The 9,319-nt window shown below is 38.5% G+C and overlaps 1 non-coding gene across 1 annotated transcript; it reads left to right on the top strand.

The window, feature by feature from the left end:
* Window positions 1-94, top strand: trnai-uau (transfer RNA isoleucine (anticodon UAU)). The gene is made up of 2 exons: window positions 1-38; window positions 59-94. It is a non-coding gene; the product is annotated as a tRNA-Ile (tRNA).
* The last annotated feature ends 9,225 nt before the right edge of the window (window positions 95-9,319 follow it).

Genomic DNA, 9,319 nt, shown 5'->3' with positions numbered 1-9,319 from the left:
GCTCCAGTGGCGCAATCGGTCAGCGCGCGGTACTTATACAGCTGTGCACAGCGGAATGATGCCAAGGTTGTGAGTTCGAGCCTCACCTGGAGCAGTATAGCCTGTGTCTTTAGCTATTGAAAGCAACTGTCAAGTTTAGATACTCTTAGGTATTTGATGGAAATATATTAACATCAAACGAACAAGTAAAAGTTTATTTCGAGTCACAATCAAAGAAGGCTCCACAGCTGAAACGTTGTGTTTACTTCTATTTTCAGCATGGAATAAACCTATACTTTTCCATTTGCAACCCACGCATGCTGACGCAGCTCCCTACTTAAATTACTATCAGCTGTGTACCTCCAGTTGACCTGTACACAAATATATGAGAGGTCTACTGAGACGAGAGGAGCACTGAAGACTTGATAAAGCTCTCGCATTAGATTCTGTGTTTTTGCTGTTCCCCAGATTTGTTTTTAATGTTCTTTTTCTTTTAAAGTTGTTGCATTTGGTTGTTTTTTTTATAGTTGCTAGACTACTACAGGGATTTACCTAGGTTCCTGGAAGACTTCTTGTTTTGTGTTTGTTGTGTTTTCGGGTTACAATTTTTTTTTCTATTTATAGGACCCCACGCATTACTATGGGAGTAGATAACTTTAGTTCTTACATTGTACCTGAAATTACCACATAAACTACTACTCGGTTTTCCTTTTTTTTTATAAAAAAAGGCAAAACTAATGTTTGTTTCTCCTTGCTGCTGATTGGTAGCTACAACGGGTCAGTTGCAACAAACTGGCTGCTGAAATTTGTCAGCAGCTCTGTAGAAAACCTGTTCTCAATTGCAACGAACCTAAAATAACAGCTGCTGCCCATTAGACATTACTAAAGTAGGAGACTAAGCAGAGTAAGCGGAACAATAGATTACATTGGAACTGTCCTGAATGTAGTGGAAATAATATCGTCATTAAGTAATGAACAATTGCTTTCCAGACACTACAATTATTCACAAGGAATTTTATCAATACATATTGTATTAATAAAAGTGTAATATCGTAATAATGAAGTTTAATGCTATTTGTATTAGTAGCTGTATTACAGGTAATGCATGCACAGACTTTATTATACTATAATGAATTTTCAGGTATCCCGGGGAGAGAACTGAAATGAAGGTAATACATATTTAAAGGGGTGTAAGTCTTAAATGTGTTCTGTCACATAGGGGTGTTAATTGAATAGATTTGTTGTATTATTTAATATGATTTGACTCTACACTTGTGTTTCTCAGGAGACAGCATTAATATTGGGGATTTGCGGATACAGATAAGAAGTTGTACTATACAGGCAAATGTATGGTTACCTTAATGAAAAAAACTCTTATCATTACCCTTTTCAACATTATTATTTAAGACAGTCTTTCAGAACAGTATTCTCGTATTAGTGGCTATAATCTAATGATAAAGGTGGTGAAACAGGTGAAATGTGCGGAAAGAATTGGAGATGGAACAGGAGACTCATCCACTCGATAGAGAGCTTGGGTAGGACTGCACAAACACCGTGTCAGTGTTTAGTGGCATAATTTAAAAACAATACGTGGTTTAACAATATCAACTGCTCTACTGTGAGCTCAGCTCCACAACTAGTAATACATTGCCCACATTTTCAAATTAGATACATGTGTTTTCTACATGTATGTAATTAGTTCTTTTTTTGTTTTAACTGATTTAAAATAGAATATTTATAAAACAGACAAAGGGTTTATGTGTCGCGCTGAAATTCACACACAAGTAAGGAAAGATATCGCGCTTAGGAAGAAATCCAGAGTGGAGACGCCGGCGGTTGAAAATAGCCACATACATGCGAGGTACTGTACTGTATGTGCTCTACCACTGAACTAAACTCCCGACAACTACTGTATCTTTATCTGCGGCACTTTGTTTTAGGAAGAGTGAGGAGTCTAGAAAATGTTAGAAGAATTCAAAACAAGAGGCTCTGCTTCACTGTTTACTCAGCTTTCGTTGGACAACTAAGTAAATGACAAATATTCACTTTTTGATTAAAGAACATAAAAACACCTTTCTTCCAGCCAGATTCAAACCAGAGAACAAAGAGTTCCCAGCTGTTTCCACTATATTTCTCCGCTCTTACAGCTGAGTTATCGAAAACACAGGAAGCCCACCTTTTGTCTTACATAAAGCACAATGTAGTGCAGCGTCCTTATTTATTTAAATCCCAGTTCGAAATCAAATCTCATTCCCATAGTCCTGTTTAGTTTGAATTTAAGCAGTTAACCAGGCTTCTACTCTATACACTCCCAGAGATATTACAAAATGTTTGAGGGACATCATTAGATATAGAAATTGACTCTTTTTTTCTAGTGGGATCACATTAAACCTTTCTTTTGGATTGAGAACAGGATCATCGTGAGATTCAAAACACATCTGCCTTTTCTTCTTTCAATGACGAATGGATTATTGAGGTGCAAACATCGGTTCAAATCAAAACAAAATTGTACTATACAGTACTTCTGTTTCAGCTACCAAAATTTAGCCTTAGTTGTAAAATTCCATATTAATATTCAATATTAAGTGGATTTAAACATGCACAGTAGAGAAACAGATTAAATCTCTTCCTCCCTGGGCCACTTGCTCGCTTCTCTCACTAAACCAGCATTCCGTCTCTTTACAGCTGTTCCAAGACCCTCTTTCTGTCACAACTTTCTACATCTATTCTGACTTCACACCTCTTGATTGGCCTCTCTTTCTGTCCCCTGCTCCTGCCTCTCACTCCTCCTCCCAGCCTTTGTTCTCCCACTACTTTACCTTTGCCTACTGCCCTGTCTCTCTTACACCCGAAGAAGGCTCTACGGCCAAAACATTGTGTTATTTTTCTTCTTTTTTTCAGCATGGAATAATCCTATCTGTCAGAAGTGTTTGACTGACAATTGAGCAATATGTGATTATCTCTTATAATTATTTTTACTTATTTAATGAACAGCAGTATTGCCACTCTTATAAGTGTAATATGATTATCAGCAGCAGCAGACTGATGGTCGTGTCTACAATAGTGACCAGCTGACCAGTCTGTAGCTCTGAGCAGTGGGACTCAGATCACACAGAAGACCTGTCTGTGTGTGATTCCACACACAAGAGGCTCTGCTCTGCTGGGATTCAGCGTCTCCCACACATCTCTCGCAGACAGTCTTATAAATATAGAGTTAAACAGAGTCTGATAACAGTTATACAGTTAATTAAATCATCAAACCCGCAGAGGAACTGAGAGATCGAGTGAAAATAAAACCGAGAGCTGCTCTTCAACCTCCAGGATCAGGAGTCTGATCCTCCTGGCTTCTATTCTATAGAGATTCATTTAAAACGCTTAAAAGCACTTGTTATAGAGACCTGTGCTCCTTCTCTTTCTCTTCTGCTCCACAGGAGTATGCTTTATAACGCATTATTCTGTGAAGTAAACATTGTTTTTTTCTGTTAGTGTTTAATGAATTTCATTTCTCGGTTTGTCATTCTCCTCCTCCTGCTGTTATGAATCGCTTCTCTTAATAGCCCGGTGTGTTTTGTTTTTGGGGATGTTATATCTGTAAGAAAAGCCCCCCGGGCTCCGGACAGGAGTCTCCTCCAGCGGAGACGCACTCTGCTCTGTCAGAAAGAACGCTGTGATGTCACAGACACCAGGCAGAGCGCCGGAATCGGAGAGCGAGACCGCGGGAGACGCGCAGAGCGCACAAGGAGAGTTATTGATCACTTATATATCGACAAGCAATTAATTCAACTAAAAAAACGTAGAATAATCGATTAAGTTCACCGATTGGTGAGCACTGATTCTTTTCCCGTTCTTGACCCATTTTAAAATCTAAAAAAGAGTCAATATTTATGAATTAACATGCGTTTAGTGTTAATAATGTTCAATCTGAAATTAAAGAATGATTTGTTCAAATTATTATTTAGGAATTGTATCGTAGAGCTAGAAAATTATATTCAAAGTTAATAAATTTGTGTAAGTAACAGTTTAAATGCATTTTCCATTTGTTTACAAATCATAAGTATGGTAACCATGGCGACACGCGGCAGGTCACTGTGCCTGGCTAGATGTCTCGCCTTCGTCACAAAGTGTGGTGTGACGTCACGGACAGCAACTAATACTAATGCTAGTGCATTTATGTTAATATTAGTGAGAGTACAACTGGTAGTTTTAATACTAATGCTAGTGTTCATGTGAGTATTAATGATGATAGCACTACTGATAATTTTAGTTTTAATGGTCATATTAATGTTAATATTAAATGTAATTATAGAGTTACTGTTACAGTATTAACAGTAGCAGTAGTGTTAGTTTTAGTGATAGCATTACTGTTATTATAAGTATAAGTGTTTGTAGAGTGTATGTGAGTTTGTGGTGCTTGTGAGTGTGTGGTGTTTGTCAGTGTGTGAATGTATGTCAGTCAGTGTGATCTGTCTGTCATTGTGCAGGTGTGTGTCTGTTAGTATGTGGGTGTGTGTCTGCAAGTGTGTGGTGTCTATCAGTGTGTATGTGTGTGTCTGTGAATGTGTGCGAGTACTGTATGTGTGTGAGTGTCTGATTGTGTGTATAAATGTGCGTGGTGCCTGTGAGTGTGTGCTGTGTCTATGTGTGTGTCTGTGAATGTGTGTCTGTGAGTTTGTATCTGTGAGTGTGTGTAATGTTTGTGTGAATGTGTGTGAGTGTGTGGTTGTGTGTCTGTCGGTATGTCATAATGTGTGTGAATGTGTGGGTGTATATCTGTCAGTGTGTGTGTAGGTGGGCTTGGGCTCCATGCTGTGTCTGACAGAAGTGACCCTTCAACAGGTGTTGAGGTCCAGAGTCGCTTGAAAATTTCTAGAGCAATTTATAACTTTCTAGAGTCCAGACCAACGAACAGAAATCTGTGAGTGCTGTGTTTTTATCACTATTAGCGTATGTGGTGTCTGTGGGTGTGTGGGTGTTTGATGTGTGTGGGTGTGTGTCTATGAGTATGTGTAGTGTCTGTGTGTCTATGTGAGTATTAATGATGATAGCACTACTGAATACTAGTATTCATGTGAGAATTATTGATGATAGAGCTACTTTTAATTTTAGTTTTAATGTTAGTATTCATGTTAATATTAGTGATAATCATAGTGTTAGTGTCAGAATATTAATACTCATTGTCATGTTAGTTCTGTTATTATTGGTATTATTAGTGTACTACTAAGTTTGTGTTATTGTTAGTAATAATGATACTGTAAGCCTTAATTGCAGTGTTACTGTTGTAATATTGGCAGTATTTGTGTAAGTGTTAGTTAAAGTGTAACTGTAGGTAAGAGTGTAGGTAAGGCCCCAGCTGCCCTGTGGTGGCTCAGGGAGGGCCTGTGGGTCGAACTGGAGGGGCTGCTCTAGATTGAGGAGAGCCGGGTGCGGACCTGGGCTCAGAATGCGATGTCTTCCATCCAGCTGGACTGCCTGGAGTTGTACGATGAGGTTCTGGCCAAGTTTGGATTGGAGGCAGCATATAGATGCAGCCATTCAAAGTGCGCGGTACAGACACATACCGGAGGTAATTGGCTACGGCGTCGTGCTTGTGACGCGTGATGACGCAAAATACCGCAGTACGTGATTGGTTGACCGACAGGGGCACTCGTGGTCTGTTGGTCTGTCGTAGAAAGACTTACTGTAAACATCTTTACTGTGCCCGTTGTAGATATTGAATTTTACCACTGAAGGGAAATCTTAGTAGCTGAGCATAAAAAGAATAGGAGCATACTGTAACGCGTGTGAAGGCCATAAACGATATTAATTTTGGAACATAAACATACAGTATATAGCTGGTCTTGGTACTTTAAAGAAAAAAATACACACCAGTATTCCATTTCTCCCTAAAGATTGTAAGCTTCGAAGTCTTTAACGTGATACTGGAGTCAACAAGCATACTTTTAGAATTTGATTAAAAGGGAATATAATATGGAATCGCGTATCTCAAGAATTTAATAACGGTATGATTATATCCATGTACTGCGGCAGGGCTGTGTAGGGCTGTTTCGCCTGCCTGCTCATGCAAGCTGTCTTGTAGCCTACTGGTCTAAGTGCGTGACTACCAACTGACAGGTTGTGTGTGTTCAAATCCAGCTGGTACTGGACTTTCCATTTTTATTTATGTATTTTTTAATCGCATAACATAAACATATTACCATATGCAAACTGTACTGTATACAGTATGTATATGTATATTTAATGTCTTAACTGTGCACGTTTAATTGAATTTAAAAAAATATTTAACACGAACATTAAGCTGTTTACATCTTCCGCCTGAGAACAGTCACCCGTTGCTACCCAACGCAGAAACACAGCCACTGACTAGCAAAGAGAGGACATTAGCTACCCAATATGATAAAGAAATAAATGATTATTTTGTTTATTTCTTTTGCACATTTATTTGAACATTTCCATCGATTGTACAAGCACTTGGAAACTGTCCAATCCCTAGTTCATCAGGCATTTTACCGGTCTGGCGCCGGTCTGTGTCTTCCAGGATATAATGCCAGCGAACTCTTGTTTTTATGTCCACTATAACAGACAATCTCCTTTGCTTTTAACCGAGCGTTTAATAATTTCCTAAAATGAAAATGATTTACTTTATTTCCCTCACGGGATCAATAAAAGTATCTATCATCTGTCTAATCTATGGGACAGAATTCTGGGGTCTCCCCATACCAGAGATTATGGTAGGGCTTCAGAATGGTGATTGGCTGACACCATCTGACACCCCTCTGATTGGAGAAAAAAGATGTGCTGGTTTGCTATACATACTGTACCAGGAAGAGGATTTCTTTCTATTCAAAACGTGTATTTTAAAAGTTTAAGAAGTAAAAACCTTACAGCGTACACAGATTTCTAAACTGATCAGGATCGTTATCTTTGTCTTATGCATAATAATGTTCACCGCTCTGTCTAGCAAATTAATAATAAACTTTATTTTATATAGCGTTTTAAACAAATAAGTAATTAGATTGCTCATAAACCTAATCACTTGCTTTTTCTTTTTATTTAGGCTCAGATTTCAACTATAGATCGTATTATTAATAACCATAATAACAACCAACCAACAAAAACAACCATATAAACATAATACCAACCAAAAACATAGATAACAACCACAATACAAAATCAAATAATCAAACCATTTTACTCTCGCAAAGTCCTCCAATTATCATAATCCCGCCCCTTATGCAAAACCAAACCTTCCTCCCATCCCAGTTTATCCTGTTTATCATAAACAAAATCCACCTCAATTTTCAACATAAAGCATTACACAAAATCAATACCTCAACACTCCATACTCAACAACGATAATTCACAAACAGCCAGAACATGTAACTACACATTCCCAAACAGACCTAATTTCCATAGCCCCGCCCCTTATGCAAAACCAACATCCCTCCCCTGTTCTCTCTCTCCCCTGGCGGTTGTAATTGTTTTTATTTTCAAATAAATTTTAGCAAAGTCATGTATTTTAAAAATCTTAAGATTTTTATATTTATGTCTTTATTTAGTGGTTTCATTAGTGACAAAGGCTAAACTTTCTTGGAAAAATGTCTTTTATGTAAACCATGTTTGCTTTTAATTCATTCAGGGCTAAAATATGTTCATTGTCTTCTAATGAAAGAAGGGTTCCTTTCGCCGTAGTCGGGAGCCTAGCCTTTAACTAGTAAGTACTGTACTTACTGGGTTTTTGATGGGGGGAGGTGTCTTTCGCTGGAAATCTCGCCTCCTACTTTGAAAATACCCGTGAAACCGGTTCAATTCGTCACAGCCAGCACTCCTGCAGAGAGGGGGGTTGTACTTGCAGTGTATACAGTACACGCGTTATGCTCTTCGTTAATGTCTGTGAAGTTTTATTTAATCTCTGAGCCATACTGATTCTTCTGGAAGCCAGTTTCCGCCAGGGAGTAAAAAAAAACACACACTATGGTATTCTCTCCAGTGCAGTGCAGTTAAAAACATACCTCTGATGCTGCTCCTAAATGAATATAATTTATGACCATCAGAAGCTTTATGCTCCTTTTCTTTTTTCCAGTGGATTGAACAGGGAGAGGCATTTCATGATGTACTTTTCACTGATGAAACAACAGTGGTTCTGGAACAGTTTTCAACCAAGTCGGTTTATAAAAAGGGGAGATATGTACACGTTATTGAAGCTAAAAGTTTAGCCTTTGTCACTGATGTAACCACTAAATAAAGACATATAGAAATCCCTACGTTACAGACTGTATATGGCTGGTATTGGTAGTTTAAAGAAAAAATACACACCAGTATTCCACTTTCTCCCTAAACATTTTAAGCATCAGTCTTACATGTGGTTATTTCGGAAACGTTTGTACGTGCTCCTTCTGACCATGTTACTGTTTACTGTTACTGACCATATTAAGTTTAAGTGCCTGTGGGCACTTTTCCTGTCCTTTCATTAGAATCTTTCATTAGAAGGTTAGTCTGTTCTACTCTGAGAATGTAGAGGGGGTGAAAAGTGCCCGCGGTCATTTAATTAGTATTAAAATTCACACTGATTCCCTTGCGAAGATACGGACATAGGAATATTCGTGCGTGGTCAAAAAATGGCATAAAAACGACAAAGTGAAGGCTGTGAAAAAATTCACAATGTACTTTATACACAAAGCAAATATACCCCCCCCCACCTCTCAATTCAATTCAAGCTGCTTTATTAGCATGACAGATGGGTACAATCAGTGTTGGGTATTTACTTTGCTTTGAGATGCCACTTTTAAAGGTGATATATAAAATCAAGGCTTTAACTTGCTTTAACTCCGCAAGTCTGAGTTCTTGTGTCTGTCCTATCCGAACCCGAAAGTATTACAATATGTATCTTTATAGCAGGTGGTGTACAGCTTTTTAGTATAGATTACACTTTTCTAAAATGTATTTAAAAAATAAAATCGATTACAATCTAATCTTTCCACGTTTGATCCCAAAATAAATCTAAACGGGGAGAAAGCTATGCTGAAAGTTTATTAAGATACTTAGAAGACAAAAATATCAATTTATGTTGCAAAATTCGATCATGTTGTGATATTTAGAAATATAAATTTGTTTGGTGCGAGTGAGGTTTTATTTAATCTCTGACTCAGTGATGGCCTGACACGGTGAGGTGCGCTGACAGCTGTGTGGTGTGGCGCAGTTGTGGCCTGGCACGGTGAAGTGCGCTGGCAGCTGTGTGATGCAGTGGTGGCCGGACACGGTGAGGTGCCCTGGCAGCTGTATGATGTGCCAGGCCACAACTGCGCCACACCACACAGCTGCCAGCGCACCTCACGGTGCCAGG

Source organism: Lepisosteus oculatus, chromosome 14 (genome assembly GCF_040954835.1).
Source record: "Lepisosteus oculatus isolate fLepOcu1 chromosome 14, fLepOcu1.hap2, whole genome shotgun sequence".
Classification (NCBI taxonomy): domain Eukaryota; kingdom Metazoa; phylum Chordata; class Actinopteri; order Semionotiformes; family Lepisosteidae; genus Lepisosteus; species Lepisosteus oculatus.
The sequence above is the reverse complement of the archived record's forward strand: the minus strand, read 5'-3'. Positions and strand labels throughout refer to the sequence as shown.